The following is a 17,684-nucleotide window of genomic DNA, read 5'->3' as shown; positions in this document are numbered from 1 at the left end:
ATTTGTTCATAATATGTCGTGGATCCATAAAATTTCAGATAATTATCAATCCTGTAACAACACGTACATGAGTTAAAAAATATTTATTAGACCTGTTCTAATTTTACAGGGGTTTTTTTTTTTCAAACCTTTTAATGTATGACTTTTTTACATTTTCCAAGGTCTATAAAAACTAAATATACAATTTATTTGGAGTTTATACCGCGGCTATGCCTGCTGCATGGACCTTGAACATTTATTCTAGGTGGCTCTAAAAAAAGGCAAAAATAAAAGTGATTGTTTGTATTCTTTTAACTATAGCTTCACAAAGGCTTATCGTATAGCATTGATATGGGTATCAAATCAAAGCCAATACACTATGCTTCAATTTGTATAACTGTTTTCTTTATAATTTATTTGTGCATAAGGGTAAATTTAACTCTAGATATTAAAAAAATGATTGTTTTTTTATATTGTTTTCCAGTCTTTTTAGGTATTTTCCTAAGATAGTATTATTTTGACGTATATTTATATAAAAATAGAATAAAATACAAAAAAAAAAAAATTATCTGATCAAAGGTAATAACTCCATAATAAAAACAATACAAATCAATGACTAGAAATGGATTGATTCTTAATGGTTTAAATTAAATTTCCACTTTAATTAAATTTGATACCGATATGAATAATATATAAGCCATTGCGAAGCTTTAATCAAAGCAATACAAACAATCACGTTGTTGTTTTTTTGGTTGTTTTTTTGAGCCACCAACAATAAATTTTCAAGGACAATGAGGCAGGCATAGCCATGTTTTAAAATCCAAATGACTTTAGTTTCTATATACGTTGGAAAATGGGAAAAAGTCAAATATTAAAAGAGTTGAACATAAAAAAGTTAAAATTTGAACAGGTCTAATGTTTATAGGAAACTAGCCCGAACACAATATCTTAAAGATAGCCAATAAAAATAATATATATATAATCCTGCGGATAGGTAAATTTCTAATGTAAAACATCCTTGTATACAAGATTTTTCGTTGTTTTCAGTCCATTTGATGTAGATATAATCAAACCTGCACCCCCTTTTGACACTCTTGAGAATGCAACACATAATTGACCATGTGAAAATACGGATTTTGGTAAATATATGCAACTTTTTCAAATGTTTGACCTAGGGATTTATTGTTTGTTAATACCATTGCTAACCTACAATATTCTTTCGTAAACCTTAGTGAAGATTGAAGATACATACTAAGACTAATTCGTTAATACTCTTCTTCCTTCATTTACCTAATTCTCTTTATCAATTATTATTTAGTATACGTTCTCCCATTTTCCGTTGTACAGTATGTAATTCTTTTTTTGGGGGGGGATTTTTAATTTTGTTGGTGCATTTTCAAATCTACAAAAACTAAAAAACTTCAAGGCACAGGGAGTCGATCTTGTTTTATGAAAAAAATCACTGATTAACGAAAAAAAAAATTTAATACTATGTATGATAGTTTTAACCATATTGATCAATTTTTATAGACTGGAAGTCACCCTTGAAGACTCCAAAGTTTCATAATTACGCAGAAAAAATATTCCATTTTTACCTGAAAGCATTTCATTCAATATACCTATATGTACATTTTTTTGCTTCAAAAATACTATAAAAAATACTTTAGATCTTATGTAATAAAAAGTTCTCGCTATACGTGATACAACAATACTTTATTTGTTTTTTTTTAATCAAAAATATTCATTTAAGGTGATAATTTTATGAAATTTTTTAAAAGATTGTTTCCTCTTTCGTAACAATTCTAAATTTGATAACTGAATAGGTACACTTAGTGCCCTGACATGCACAGTAGAGGTGACCTCTTAAAACAGGTTTACTATTTTGTTACCATTCTAAATTTGATAACTGGATTTGGCCGCTTAATGCGGTCTCACGCTTAGTGCAGGCGATCATTACACCAGGTTTATCGATATATGTATTATAATAGCCGGAGTGAAGATCTGGATGATATTAAAAAATGTTATTGGGCTTTGCAGTGATGAAAAGGTTGGGAATCACTGATCTACATAAATATAGACCTTTTATTGTGTTTGAGACATGAGTGGTAGTTGTTGTTGTCAGTGACTGATGTAATTAATTAATTAGTTTAATTAAGCACATCCATCTTTATTTATTTCCTTTGTTATTATTTGTTTGGTTGGAGAGAAAGACCGTTCGTTACTTTATTCCTACGTTTGTATTTTTGATTAAAACATCTTCTTTTTTGTACCTTTCTCTTTGGTTTCATGTCTCTAATACAATTGATGTATGAGGAAAAATAATAGAAAAATAATTCTTAAGAATTGAAAGTCTATTTATAAAAGATTTAAACACTTTATGAGATTTTTTTTTTCTTTTTAATATTGATTTTATTCTTTTTATATACCTGTATAGTAGGATCGTACTCATGTCAAATTCATAATAAAATGTATGTAAATATTTAGGAAAAAGATTTCACTTACTTTTTAATAGGAACTAAAGTTTGTCAAAATTGTTTTTTTTTCCTCGTTTTTCTTCTTCTTTTTCCTTTATTATTGATTCTCACAACCTTTATAGGAAAGAACGGCTTAACAAGTTTTAATTCGAAATGTTCAACCAATCAACGTTTTTCAAAACACGGATTAGGAAAAAGAAGTAGGCTCATCGACAGTTGACAATAAAATATAGTTATTTTTTTTTTTTTATTTTTCACTATATTATTTAAACAATCTGTGATCTCATAGAGACTTTTGAAATATAACTGACTATATAGTTTCCTTTTTTTACTAAACGTGTGAGTTAATAATCTTCTCCTTCCTTCCTTCATTCCCCCCCCCCTTCTTCTCCTTCTCAAGACATTAAATGACGTATCTTCGCAGCTGTACATAACTATATACTTGTAGTTCCTCTTCTCTTTCACGTTCAGGAGAGGGCTTTTTAAAACTAAAGAATGATTTGTCTGCTACGAAGCAACAACCGTGAAGTGATTAACTTCTTTCCTTATACTTTTTTTTTTTTTTGCTCAATACCATTAATATAAAAGTTTTTTTACTGTTTCGATTTTTTTTTCTTTGTACTCTTTGCCTTAATTGTAGAGGAAGAGAAACTAAATGCTAAAGTGACTATTGTATGAGGGAAGGAACTCTATTTTGAAAAGCATTACGACATTATTCAATGCTGTACATAGTTAGGCTTTTAGTCATGGGGGAGGGGGGTATCATTAATGATTCAGATACTAAATGTAAATGCAGTTTTTCTTCATATGTTTTTTTTATTTCATTCTGTTACTTGCTCTAGAAATGCTAACGTGTATAAATTTTGGGGTTTTAAACCGTGAGCAGACTTTTAGTCAAAAACATTTTTGGCCAAGGACAATTTGCCAAACGATATGATTTTAAATAGTTATTATTCATTAATGAGTATTCTTTTGCGAAAAAAAATTTCTTTTAATTATATTTATTAATTGTCATTACATAAACCCAACACCGCAGTATAAGCTTGAATGTAGTACGAATCTTAACTGTTGTAGTACTTTAAATAAATTAAGTAATACACAAACACGATAGCCATTCTAACGGAAGAAGTAATAATCACTTCTCCCTTATCAAATAAGTATAATTTAGTATTAGTTTTCCTCGCCTACGTCTCTCGTTTCATCGTGCTCTCCTACAACTCGACCATTGAGTGCCTTTGAGTGTATATGAATAAATTAAATATTATTTTTGGTCAAATGTCCGTCCGACAAAAAAAATCGCCTAATTGTCCTAAGACCGTTTTAAACACCACATGAAAAGTATATTTTAACTTTTTACAAAGAATTTCTTCCTACTATAAATTTCATATTAACGTATGTGTATTGATTTAGAATTTTTAACTTTGGATCCAATTTTTTTTATATATAACAAAAATAAAATGACCTGATTAGGGATCTAAATAATTCATTTTAAATAGTAACAGTTGTATACAATAAATATATTCTAAGAAAAGAGATGAAAAGCAAAGTTCTTACATTTATTGCATTATGTAACCTTTCTTCGAAAAAGAAACAGAAAAAAATGCCAAAATCAGTTGGTAGTAATTAAGTCAGATGGAGTAATTGTAATATTTTAAAATGTTATTTTTGTAATAAAAAAATAAAGTATAGCGATTAGAAAAGAAAAAACAGTTGTTGCGTGTGCTCTTTCTTCTCTTTTTTTTCATTATTTAATCGGTAGTCGTGCTGTTAACTTCTTCTAGTGAAGTAAGCATTATCACCTATCTTTGGTGTATTTTCTTTTAAAAATTCACCAAAAAAAAAATATATATATATATATATTTTTTCAATATAATTATAATATTATCCCTCCAGTAGTACTATTTTAAATGTAGAAAGTTCATCTTTCTACATTCATTTTCTTCCTCCCGATCCCCCAAAAAGTTATATAACAGGCAGCTGATAGTAACAAGGGTATTAATTCAGCTGTTCCATATGTCTCACTCTCACCACCTCCTAGCGCTCTATCTGAACAAAAATAGCATCCGTAGTAATACTATACACATCGTTACCTTTATTGTATCAGCAACTTTTCCTCCGAAAAGTTAGAGAAAAAGGCCAAAATCTGTTGGTAGTTAGCCAATTCTGTCCAACAATGGAATTATTATTCAATAATTGTGAGGAATAGCTCACGGCTTAAAAAGAGCTACATAATTCTAATTCAACCATCAATCAACGTTCAAAACACTGGTTAGAAGAAAAGAAGAAGAAACATTCACAGCTGACAACAAAATATACTCTATATTTTTGTGTTAGCGAGGTAACGCTGTTTCTTTTATTTATTTATTCTTAATCAGTGAAACTTCAACGAACAAATAAAAGGAATATCAACAGCTGACAACCAAATGCAGGCTACATTTTTGTGTTATTGACGTAACACTGTGAAGCGAATCAAGGAGAAATTTTTTTTATAAAATTAAATTCTGATTGGTTGTGACACTTTCGTTCTTAAATATTTCTATTTTTGTCAAGTTTCTTTATATGTGTCTAATACATTGCTTCTGAAATCTCAATGTATGGAGAAAAAATATCAATTGATAGTTTTTTGGCTCTTTCAACTGGACTCTATTAGAAAATTACGACTAACCCAATCAATTTTGTTGTCAGATAAATTAAAAGAACGATAAATAAATCGAATGTTTAGTACATTAGGAGCTTATTGCCAAAGATTAAATATAAAATAAATATTTAATGTAAATAGGAGAACGATTGGAATATAAAAAATAATATGTATTGCCTCTCTTTTATACATATCCAAATTACAAGTTGGATCACTAAAATCAAGAAAAGTTTTGGAGTATGAAAACTTTGATTTGGCGTTTTTTTTCCTTTAGCAAATTGATTTATTTCCATTACCCAATTTCAGAATCTTAATATAGTCATCTGCCACAGATTAAAATTAAATGATTTAATAACATTTTCCTCTTACGGCCAAGAAGAACTAAAACTTATTCAGCAACAATATGGATGACTTCTGGTATGCCTCTATTGGGCCCTCCTAAATTCCTGACCTCAACACCTCTAACAAACACTTAGCAGTTTAGGGCGTCTACTGCACCTCTCATCCAAATTTAGATTCGCTACAAGCTTCCATCATGATAGTATTGTGCGACATAGATACGGTCAACATCGTCAAAAGCTGCCAATCTGATCGCTGGAGTATCAATGCTGTTTTTGCTTGTGTTGAAGGACATATTAAACAAAACTTATAACAACACACAGTATTTAAACATATCACAAATTGGTTTTGAGTGATCTCTTTTCTTGATTCCATAAAAATCATGTTCTTCGTAATTTAGTCATACAAATCCATGTTTTGGGACCTACTATGTACTATCTTCTTTTTTGCTTTGATGGTGTTATAGATGCACTCGTCTTAAAAACACTGTCAAACCGAAAAAAAAAGTTTAGTTGTGCTTATTTTCCTACATAGAATATATAAATAAAATACAATATACAAGGTGTGCACGTCTAAAACCAAACACTCCTTTAGATTTTACGGCTTAAAGGCTTGACGAGGGGTTCTCTTGTAGACCTTATGGAAAAGATCTTTCTTAACTAGCCGGTCCATGGTCCTTCTGCTGACGTTGAACTCCCTGGAGAGGCCGCTGACGGTGACCTTATCTCTCTTGTCCTCGACCAACTTTTTCACGGCAGTAACCAATTCGTCCGACCTTCGAGGCCTTGACTTAGATCTTGTGGTCGCCTCAGGAGTCCCTTTGGCTACCACGCTGTAAACGGTGGTACGGTTGCAGTTCAGAAGCTTGGCAATTTCAGTAGGAGTTTTTCCCCGCGCGGAAAGTTCCAAAATTGCGACTCGACGTCTCTCATATTATCGGCTGTTGTTTCACTGTTGCTATTTAGATTTTGCTGGAGTTTGTTTATAACTAGTCAAGATCCTTGCCTCAAAGTATAAACCGGTTTCAACTCAATAAAATCCCGAATATGTGCATGGCGTAAAATTTAAAGGAGTGCTCAGTTTTAGACGCGCACACCTGTATATTATAAAAAATAAATTAGCTTTAGCGAATAAGTAAATGTTCCGCGTGTTTTGTTTTTTTGTGGATTTGCAGTGTTTTCCAATTATTTTTAACGTACCCAGACGTTGTAAATAAAAGAGGAAAGGTGTTGGGGTAGATTATGGATCCGAGTCCGCTACTAACCTTTTCGGGACCCTATAGTATGCTAAGTTAAATATTTCTTAAGCTAAGGTTTCCCAAACTATACTATTACAAGGCCACCCTACACTAATACATTTTTAGCTGAGGCTCTTGTATACAAAACATGTGGAGTATGTATGTGTAGACTGAAAGCAATTCTCAATTTTCCATCTTTCTGCACCCTCCCCCTCCAAGCCTCTCCTCACTGCCCACTTTGAAAACCATTATCTTAATCAAAGTAATAGGTAGCTGCGGCCCTGTTTGTATTTAATATCATTTTCTGGGCTCGAATTTTCTAGTGAAGCCCCTTGTTTTAAGTGCCTGTTACCAAACTGAGCCTGTATATAAAAAAAACCAAGACCGATGAAGCTGAACGGAGACCGAAACAGTTGAAATAAAGCAGCGAGATCGGGACCGATAGAATCGCTGAATCTGAACCAGGCACAACCTTGGTTATGAGTACTTTCGTAAAGTCTGAGTAAAGGATTAGCAGTAGTAAGCCATCTTGAGTTCACCAATTTTTCAGGCTTACCATTTGGCAGCTCAGGACTAGAGGAACCAGTTGAAGAGGCTTGACATATTACCTACATATATTTTTATCTGTACTTAGTTGATTGACTACATTCTTTGGCAGGCTAGGCAAACTACCAGCTACCATGCGACAATTTCATTTTCACGACCATCTAACTATTTTCCAATAGATTATCTAAGACCTAAAGTCACACCATCTAAGCTCAAGAATAAATGACGAAGCTTTAACTCATTGGTATGAAGCATACAAACGCACCATTGTAATGGACTCTCCAAATACTCATCTAAATGGTTATTTGTAGTTCCGTCAAATCCAACGGAAATCGCGTCATCTAAATTCCGACCTCATTCCTCTTTTAAAGTTGAGATGGAAGTAAAAATGGCACTACTTGGCATTGTGTGTCCCAAATAAAATGATCCTCGTTCTGATAAAACAGAAACTAAAACTTGTTTGTAATGGTAATTTGTAATTTTCTCATTTATATGAGTATTGTATTTTTGTCCATCAAAGTAAATGCTTCTAACCACAACTCCTTCAACAGTTTTTGAAGCTTCTATCCCAGCTTTAAATACAGCTCAAGGAATCTTATTTTCATCAATGATCAGAGTTGAATTTTCGATAGAAACTAAGCCAATGTCAGCCAAAGCTGCAGAAGCAGGACCAGATTGCGTCGATAAACCGTATCTATGACATACCTTTGTAACTGCCGGCAGCGGTAAATAATTCCAATTTGACGTTGAATTCGATGGTGCATCTATCGGGAAAGTATCTACTATTAGACACATTTCCGAGAAAGACCCACTCATTATGACCTTTTCTTCTGACAAAATCCGATTCATTAGGGAAACATACCTCTTTTCTTTTTTCTCATTGACTCTTCATGTTCCCTCTGACGTCGTTTAATTAATATAGGCGTTTCTTTCTGATCAACACCCCTCCATAATAACTTTCCTCTCATTTCTTTGATACAACAAAAAACTAAAGAGGAACTTTTGTCAGTTTTATACACAAAAATCAAGTGCATTTACAGGCAGCAACGTCGAAAAGTTTTTCGGATGACTCCAAAAATAGTTTGTTTTGAAAACCGTAATTTCGTTTTCTTTCTGAATATATTTACAAATTGAGGTACTTTTCAAAATAAACTTTTAATAGTTGAATAACACGTTCATTAGTTACCGTTGTGAATAGAGCCTTTGGTCCAAATATTGTTAATCTCTTCATAAACAATCGCATTAAATATTAATTGGATGTATCTTTTCCATTATACTTTAACTTCAAGTCGTTCTTAACAAATGAAATGGCATTGTTCTAATAACGATACCTAAGTATATGTAGAAGTAACGGGCCACAGGAAGAGCTATTAAAGTAGACGATTGGATTGGGGGTACGATCATATACTAAGTTATATTTTTAAGGGATGTACATAAAACTACGATATTAAAATGTTTATACAAGTAAACACTACTGCTAAAAAGGCACATTGATTGACTATGGCTAAAACTAATCCCAACGTCATATTCATAAAAATAAATAAACGATGGTGATACACAACAAAAATAAATTTAATGGCGTACCGTATAGTTGATAGCTGAGGATCATCAAGTTATTCGTATGGTCCCAATATAGCTCAAGTATCTAGTTGCATTACAGTTCAAATTCATTACTTATAATTCACAAAGTTAACTACCTAAATCTGTAACACTCTTGCAACTGAACTTTGATTGCAAAAAAATACTCAAGTAATTATGAAAACGATCGTAAGTAAATTCTTGAAAATCCTCTGAATTTAATCTTGGTAGAATTTGTAAGACGGAACCGGTAAAATTACAAGTTTTTAGGAACCTGTTGTTGCATGCATGTCAATGTGACGTGTATCTCTTACATCTAAATATAATAAATCATATTTTTATTTTGTTTAAGAAAATAAATTAAGAAAAGCAAAATATTACTACAAGTATGAAATTTGAATTCTAAGTTTTTGTCGTGGATTATAAGCTCTACGGTGCTTATATTATTTTTCTATGTTTGTGATCATTGATTTTAGTATTAAAAGACCTTTCAAAATTTATTTTCTTATAGTTATAGTTATTAGATAGTTTAAATTTGTCAAAACTTAGCCTTTTACAAAACTTAAAAGAGTGATAGAATCCTTCAAATGATGCACAATTATAGCTGTTTCTTAATATGTTCGTAATTTTCGCAGCATTATATTCTAAAATAAGATTATTTGTCAAATTAAAAGAAAGTTCTAAAAACAAAATTTTCAAATTTTGATTCAATGTTAACAACAAAGAAAAATCTTCTTAACGGTCCTGCCTCAAACGGTAAACTATTGTTTTCAGACGCGTATTAAAATAATACAACTATTGCTTCTAATTTCCTGAACCATTCCCTTCACATCTTAAGGCAAATATTTTCTTGACTCTTCTTTTAACATATACCAACACTAAAACTCGTATTATACCCATTTTCAGAATTATATCATTACCATATCAGTGTATATGTATCAATAAACAGTTTGAGGGTTTTTCATCCATGTATCTTGTCTATTTTTTGATAAAAAAGTTGTACGAAGGTTTGTATTATCAAGCAAAGATGAACATGATATTTGTAATGACCTTGAATTTACTATTTTTGAGTCTTACTTATGAAATAAATAGATATTATTGAAGCTAAGGTTATTTAAGATTCAAAGTGCAAAATTTGATTAGTCTAAGAATAATTTGTTAAGTAAATAAAATAAAACTATAAATATATAAAGAGATTTTGTGCCATTCATTTTGATGTCGACATAACCAATTTGCTTCCTTAAGCCAAATGAAACTCTTCACAAATTCTACAACACTCATTCTGCAAATTGACAAATCGGCAGGATTTTATGACCGAAAACGTGTTACCACAAAGTACTTAGCCTACTATCCTTTATCTGCTATGATCTATTTTTGTGGGAATGTTTCCCAAAAACGCAGTTTCTTTTGTATCCAAGGCCACACCACCGTGGAATCTGCCCAAGCAAGAATACTCTATATCACCACGGGAGTAATATAAATAAAATGAGTAACCATGTTCGATGACAATAACACGGCCTCAATCTCCATTCGAGGAATCGTCATATCCATCAAAAGCTTGACTTTTGTACGCGATACCAAAAGGTGAAATCGTGGATTCACGAACAAAAGATCTTAAGTACAACACTTTACCTCATTCTCTATTGGATGCGTCCCAAAAAGTACAAAATTCTTATTATTCTTTATAAGGTAACTTTGTATTTTTAGGGAGAAATATTAATTTATATCCATGCTGTCCTCCTTCAATGTAATTCCCCTCAGATACAATACACTTGTGCCAATGTTGTTGTTTTTTTGTTTTGTTTTCAATCCTCGAACACCTCTCATAAGCATTTTTCGGTATAGCTTGAACTCTTCCAGTGACGCAGTCTTTATCTCCTAAATCATTGGAAAGCTCCGTCCTTTTATAGGTCTCTTTAGATTTGGGAAGAAAGTCACAGTCAATAGTTATAACCCTTTTGAGAAAATCAGGATCTGACGTCTGTCAACAGTTCATGAGTAATATTCATACACCAATTATTTTGGTCAAAATTAAGCAGTTTCGGAACAAATTTTGCTGACACTCGTCTTACACCCAAAACTTTCGAAAGAAATTTCGCCACGAGCCAACTGATATATCAATATCCTCCTCAACTTCTCTGATAGTGATTCGACAGTTTTCAAAAACAATTTTATTTACTGCCTTTACGTTATCATCTGTTTTTGGCGTGCTTGAGCGTCCAGAGAGAGGCTTGTCATTGGCATCTTCCTGGACATCTTGGAAGAGTTGGTACCCCTTGTAAGCAATTCTTTTTTTTTTACTCAAACAGTTTCACCGTTTGAAACATTTTAAAAGATAATTTTTGCAATGTTTGCAAAAATTAATCAGTTATTGAGGGTTTTTTTTCGACGACATTATTCTCCATAACTTTTCTGTTTTTGCAAGTACAAAAAAAATCTTGGTAGATTAATGTTCCTCTTTACAATTTCAATAAATGCTATTTAGCACTCTTTTATTTTCAAAATTAGTCTAAAAAAGTATTTTTTAATTTTCTTAGGCAATTTTTAAACAAAAATATATGATGGACTTCTAATCTAGACAAGTTTTTGTATTATATATCTTGGCAAGATATTTGAAGTTCATAACACAATATTTTTTTTAATTCATGATAATACATATATTATAATGTGCGTCCGGCCTGAAGGAGTCTAAACATGAAGAAGAAATAATATTGACCATTGTCAATGTGATTTCCCGCTCCTTCCTTTGCCTGAACAACGCCGTGTAATCCTTTGCTGGTTATATATGAGACGTACAAATAAGAACTTATTCCCTATTTCATTTTCTACTGAATAAAATTATATGACAGGCAGCTGATGTTATCAAGGGTATTACCATATGTCTCGCTCCCGCCTTCTCCTAGCACCTTTTCTTTTCTCACAAACGTGTCAACTCTAAATATTAAATAACGCAGTTTTAAGATATTAAGCGCACGCTCAAAAATGAGGGCCGAACAAACAGACAAACTTTACTTTAGTATAGATGTAATATCTCGTGAAGCCCGGGACAATGCAGGCTCTAACGTGCACGAGCTGGGAACCACTATTATAGTAACTTGCTTGGATTTCACTTATAACTACTTGAAGAGAGTTTAAATAATTAGGAATGCAGTCAATCTGTGGATTTATTGCATAGTTACACGGTCATGAATTGTTTAAATGATTATAAATACTTAATACATTTTATTGGAATAAGTATATAGCAAAATTGAATTGACGAGTATATATGTATACCTTTTTATTTTACCTTCGATAAAATATTTAACGACTTGGCATAACTTTTGTTCTGGAAAAAAATAGTACTTTTTTTGGAGCTCTGTTCCCTAGGAAAAGTGACCATTTTATTTTTAGATAAGAGAAGGAATAAGAAAAAATAAAAGGAGTTTATCAACTAGAGATGTGTCTGAATAATAACCGTAACCATGTACTCGTACCTTGAACTTTAATCGAAAAATATAGCTTAATTATCTTCAACTAAGGAATTCTGGTACCTACTTTAAATTTCGACCAGCGTCGTCCTTATCTCATTAAATGTTGTTTAAGGTTTTTGGCTGCTTTAATAAATATGAACAATATTTGGTAATTAAAACATTCAGTCCTTTGCCTCTGAAATAAGAGACAAGAACGTTGCTAATACTTTTTGCAGCAAAACTTGTAATCATTGGATACCTTCCAAATTAATGAGATAATGACGACCCAAAAATTAACCATATAAAGCACTAACACTGTAGTCATGGACCGCTGTCGAGTGTCAATAGTTTCGTCCAATGCAAGAAATATATCCCTCCCCTTAAGTTTTTTTAAAATCTTGGTCAATACTTCTTTACTTTGAGACTCCATTGACTTGGTGATGGAGAAACGGAAGGGAATGAATAAATATGCCAATAAAGTTTTTATAATTTCGTTTTTCTCAACGATGACAATGGAACTTATTTATGGTATTTTACGACACTTAAATAATATTGAGTCCGATTCTTGTCAATAACAATTTTGCAATTAAGAAGAACTAAATTATTAATTGTATCAACACAAATTATGTATCAAAAACGTGTAGATGACTTAGGATTCGATAGATAAACTTTAAACAGCAGTTTCTTGTGCATAAGATCAACTCTCTCTATACCTTTGTTCAGAGCATTAGCATTATACATGAATTACTAGATATATGGATGAGTGGGGATTTTATAAGTCAACGAAATCTCAGAAGCTCACCTTTTTTATTAATAATAACGAAGGAAAAATATGGTAACTCTTTAATAGTCCTTCATTAATACATTGAATGATGACATAAATAAATAGTTGTATTTGAATTTTTAAAGAGGGAGTGTGCTACAAGTCTAACATTGGAATATTTTGGATTTAACAAATTAATGTAAATATTTATAAACAATATAAATATAACTCACTATAATTATCCGTATAAATCTTCTAAATTCTTTTCATACTAAATTTTATAACAGTATTTTTATTAAAAAAATAGATGTCATTTACATGAATAGTTCTATCTTGTAAAATTGGAAAAGTTGCTTAAAAAGATGTTAAATAGCATAAGAAGTTTCTTTTTATCGATTTCCTAGCAAAAATGGAGAGCTTTGAAAGTAGTAATTTATGTATTATTTTATATAATAATATTAAAAATTAAATTATTAAATAACTACAATAATTATCAAACGAAACCACCAAGAATTTTGAACAATATATTTCAGTTTTTAAAAATTGTATTGTAAAAGTATAAAAAATAATCATCACTATATTATACACAAATTTCCTTATTTGGTTAGGTTTTGTGGTTTAAAATAAAATAATTAGAGACTATTTAGAACAGACTATGTCAATAGTAGGTTTATAGTTGAATTCTGAAAATTCTTGAAATATTGATGAAGGAAAGTCATTGTAAGTTTCTTAATAACTATATAAAGTTCGAGCAAGCAATTAAATTTACCAGTAGCAGTGTCCATTATTTTAGATTAAGATTTCCGAAACACTAAATCTGAAATGTAATCTGAATACAATACTTCAAATTAAGGAGCTCACAAATACCATAATCTGATAACCTTCAGCAATAGATTTTTCATTTTTCCTTAAGGTTTAATTCTATACTATTTGAACAATTTGAAATGTCAAACTTATATTATTAGGAAATTATCGATCAAGACGTTCTGACTAATATAATATATTTATTGATATGAGGCTTATGCCGAGTCAATGATGTGATCAACAGTAAAGGAAACGACAAAAGTTGTTACCATATGAACGTTGCGTTTTAAAAGGTTTGGAGTCATGGCCAAAGGATTAAAGTAGTGTTTGGAATTAATGGGATGATGAAAATGACTTAGGAGGAGTCATTGACAGGCTTATTTCATTTGTGGTGAGGAAAACCCTCCCGACAGACCACCGGGAAATCCCTATAACTTTATAAGGCTATATATGAATAGAATATGATATATCTTTGTACGATTATGCTGATAACTCTTCCTCGAAAACAGCAACGCGGTTGATCATTTATAAAGATATCGTAGATATAATCCTATATGTTGACATTGTAGTATGTCAATTAGGAAAACTCGTTTACTAATGATCCTGAACTGTATCCACCACCATAGATTATTATATCCTTTCTTGATGAAATTTAAGGCCAGAAAGACCCATCCAAATTAATGAGGGATCAGATTGGTATTTTTCATCTTCCTCTCATTAAAACCCTTCCCTAAGGAGGGTGATATCTTCCACCACTATAACTAAGGAAATACACTTGTTGTTTCCGAGTAAAATTTGACTTCTTGAATCCCATATGAGGACAATGAAAATAAGAGTAAGGACTCCCGAAGACTTGCTGCTGTTCAGGAACTGATTTCTTTAATTTTAACGAGTCACACTCATGTAATTAATGGCATTATTAAAAGTCCTAAGTATCACAACAGTACTAAACAATATCCTTTGAATAACTAACTGAAAAGGTGAACTTAAGAGGTTGCGTAGATAGTGCCCATCCATATAGTATAGTAATTCATGCATTATGGGACAAAACACCAATGATCCACGCTGGGTCGTTTTCATCCTATTTGACAAGGCGTTCATCCTTGTTAAACACAAAGTAAGATAATGTGGTAATACTTAATAGCTAAGCTCTGGTAATACTAATAGGAATAACATAGAGAAACCCTTCCTACCTATACACCATAGATAGACACAAAGTTGGATTGAAAATTTACGTGATCTTATGAAAGAAGCAAAGTAACACTGAGGATTTATTTTAGAGTTATAGGAGTTAGTCGTCGTTGGACTCAGATTAAAATTGAGAATATTCATCGGAGTAATTTTTGTCTATGTCCTTACTTCTTTCTATGTATATACAGAGTATGATTTGTGGTTTTCTTTATTTGTTCCGTCTCTCTAAGAGCTGATAACAGCTAATTTAATAAAACACCATGACAGATAAGCTGCTCTACTCTCAAACATTCTTCAAATTGTGAGGGTTACCAAGTTAATTTTCGGGTACTTTTTTTTAACATATCGGGGAACATAGAATATTCATCACTGATAATGATGGACATCTAGAGCTATCTGGACTACATGCAGATGAATAAAAAAGCGCGCCGGCTCCAAGACGCGGCTTGTTTTTAAAATTGATTAGTCATTTATTTCAGTAGTGAAAGATAGCTAAGATACTACTTATAGCTTCAGGATTCCTATCTGGACTGTCAAGTTTATGACGGCACCCCAAGAATCATAAGATCTTATACCATAGTTTTCCTGGTTTCAATGTGCCTCCTAATCTGGAACTTGAATCCAAATGGGAGAGGGTTGTTCCAAGACAAAAAGTAGATCCCAATGCGAATTCAAAAATTTATACGAATTAAATATCCCAAATTGGCCCTTGTTAAGCTGGAAGCGACTGAAGGTCGGGGGCTTGATATTAAGGCTGGCCTCAAAATCTAAGAGGACCTTACCTTTCGAATTTTTCATGGACATAATACGCTAAGCAATAGTTCAGACTCGGACTGTCTTACCACAAAGGCTAGTGTCATCAAATCAGTAACTGAAGTAATAACGTTACTGGGTATTTAAGATGAAAAGAGTTCTTGAATATGACTTATGAAATCATCATGGGCTTATTGAACAAACTAATTGCATCCCCAGACTTGGAGCCAATTTATTCTTCAAAATTGTGTTTCATTATAGAACAGATGACATTACTCCTCAAGAAACGCAACCGAAGGAGATTTTCACCTTGTCTTCTCTCTCTTTGTCTTCTGTGGCAAAATGTTAGTACGGCCATCTATGATCAAATCTTTAAGTCAGATTTCCATACAGTTCCATGTCCCAAGTATCTTAAAACTGTTTCCTGCAGTTACCGTGGAGACTGGACTAACGTCATCTATATTTAAAGATCTTGGAACAAGGATCAAACCCCTTAATAGTAGAGAGTGTAATGTCAATCTTATAATTGATGAGGTCTGCAGAAAGAATTGAGTTTGTTAGAGGTAAATTCTTGGGCTGCGAGAACAACCAAACTATTAAAACGGTTTTTACATCTATTACCAAATCCGTTGGAGGAACTAAATGGATGTGGTAGCACTGATACTAGTTGCCAAATTAAACGCTGAATTCCTCTACAGCAAATATTCTCCAATTATGAAAACCCTCTATCAAATTGGATTTATCGTTGTGGCCGTATTAGTTGATAACCACCCAGTCAACAGGAAGTTCTTCACTCATTTTCTTTGTAGTATTGAGCTCTAGACTTCAATTACTCACACATACAACATCAATAGAAAAGTTCATCTCATGTTCGACCCTGTACACAATTTAAAAAATATTTATAACTGCTTCCAAAAGAAAGAATACTTCAGGATTCTCCTGAACCGTTTTGGAGTTAAATCATCATTACACCCTAACTTTGCTCATATCAAAGAAATCCACCTTAAAGGGGCAACATTTAAAGTCAAGCAAGCACACAGCTCTCTCTCAAGGCCCTCCAGCCAACAGTTCTTGAGGAGACAAATGTGAAGTTAGCGGATGCCGTTTTTCATGAGTCCGCCATTGGAGCTCTCAAATTCTACGCAGATAAAAGACCAGAATTCAATGACACGGCTGAGTTTGTCCAGACTATGTGGAACGTTTTAAATGTAAAAACTCCAAAGGTTCGAAATTAGAAAAGAGATGCATCCAAAACACCGGTCACTAAAGAAAACCAGCTTGGACAGTCCTTCCACAAGGAGTTTGCAGACTTTCTCACTGTAATGGTACAGAAACATGAAAGAGGCCTGACTGCAGAAACTTTTCTTGCAACTAAACACACATGTCTACCAGTAGCAGATCTTGCCGAGTACTTATTGATCAAAGAAGAGGATAATTTCGTATACATCTTGCTTGCAATGTTCCAGTCTGATATGATCGAGGAAAGGTTTGGCTGGTATAGAGAGCTTAGCGGAGCAAACTATTATATTAGTGTTCGACAAATTCTGGAGGCAGAAAAGAAGATCAGGATCAAATATCTCGTGAAAGTTAATAACATGAACATATCAGAGGTCAAAGATGTGTTGGCAGATCCTGACGTAACAAATTCGAATACCATATTTACAGATTGGGAGTCTTCAGATCTTGAGACAATGTCCACTACAGGAGAAAGCAATGCACTTTTTTTTTTGTGGGATATATTGCATACGATCAAATTTCTCAACTTAATGACAACATCCGATAAGAAGGCAGAAAAAGATCTAATGAAAACAAGCTCAAATCTAGAAAAATTGCCAAACTTCCATCTGATAATGTTTAATTTAATTAATTTTTTGATGTAAGCATCTATTTTTCAAATAATTAATGTAAACTATATTGGTAATGTAATGGATCT

The 17,684-nt window shown here is 32.2% G+C and overlaps 1 protein-coding gene across 1 annotated transcript in view; it reads right to left on the bottom strand.

Annotated features, from left to right (window-relative positions):
• Positions 1–2,786, bottom strand: part of LOC121115088 (troponin C, isotype gamma) — a 43,307-nt gene extending 40,521 nt beyond the window's left edge. Inside the window, exon 1 of the mRNA XM_040709251.2 lies at positions 2,482–2,786. The gene's annotated coding sequence lies outside the window, so the exon portion shown is untranslated. The remainder of the gene's footprint in view (positions 1–2,481) is intronic.
• Positions 2,787–17,684: the final 14,898 nt, after the last annotated feature.

Source organism: Lepeophtheirus salmonis, chromosome 3 (genome assembly GCF_016086655.4).
Source record: "Lepeophtheirus salmonis chromosome 3, UVic_Lsal_1.4, whole genome shotgun sequence".
NCBI lineage: Eukaryota > Metazoa > Arthropoda > Copepoda > Siphonostomatoida > Caligidae > Lepeophtheirus > Lepeophtheirus salmonis.
Note: the sequence above shows the minus strand (reverse complement) of the source record. Positions and strands in the feature narration are given on the sequence as shown.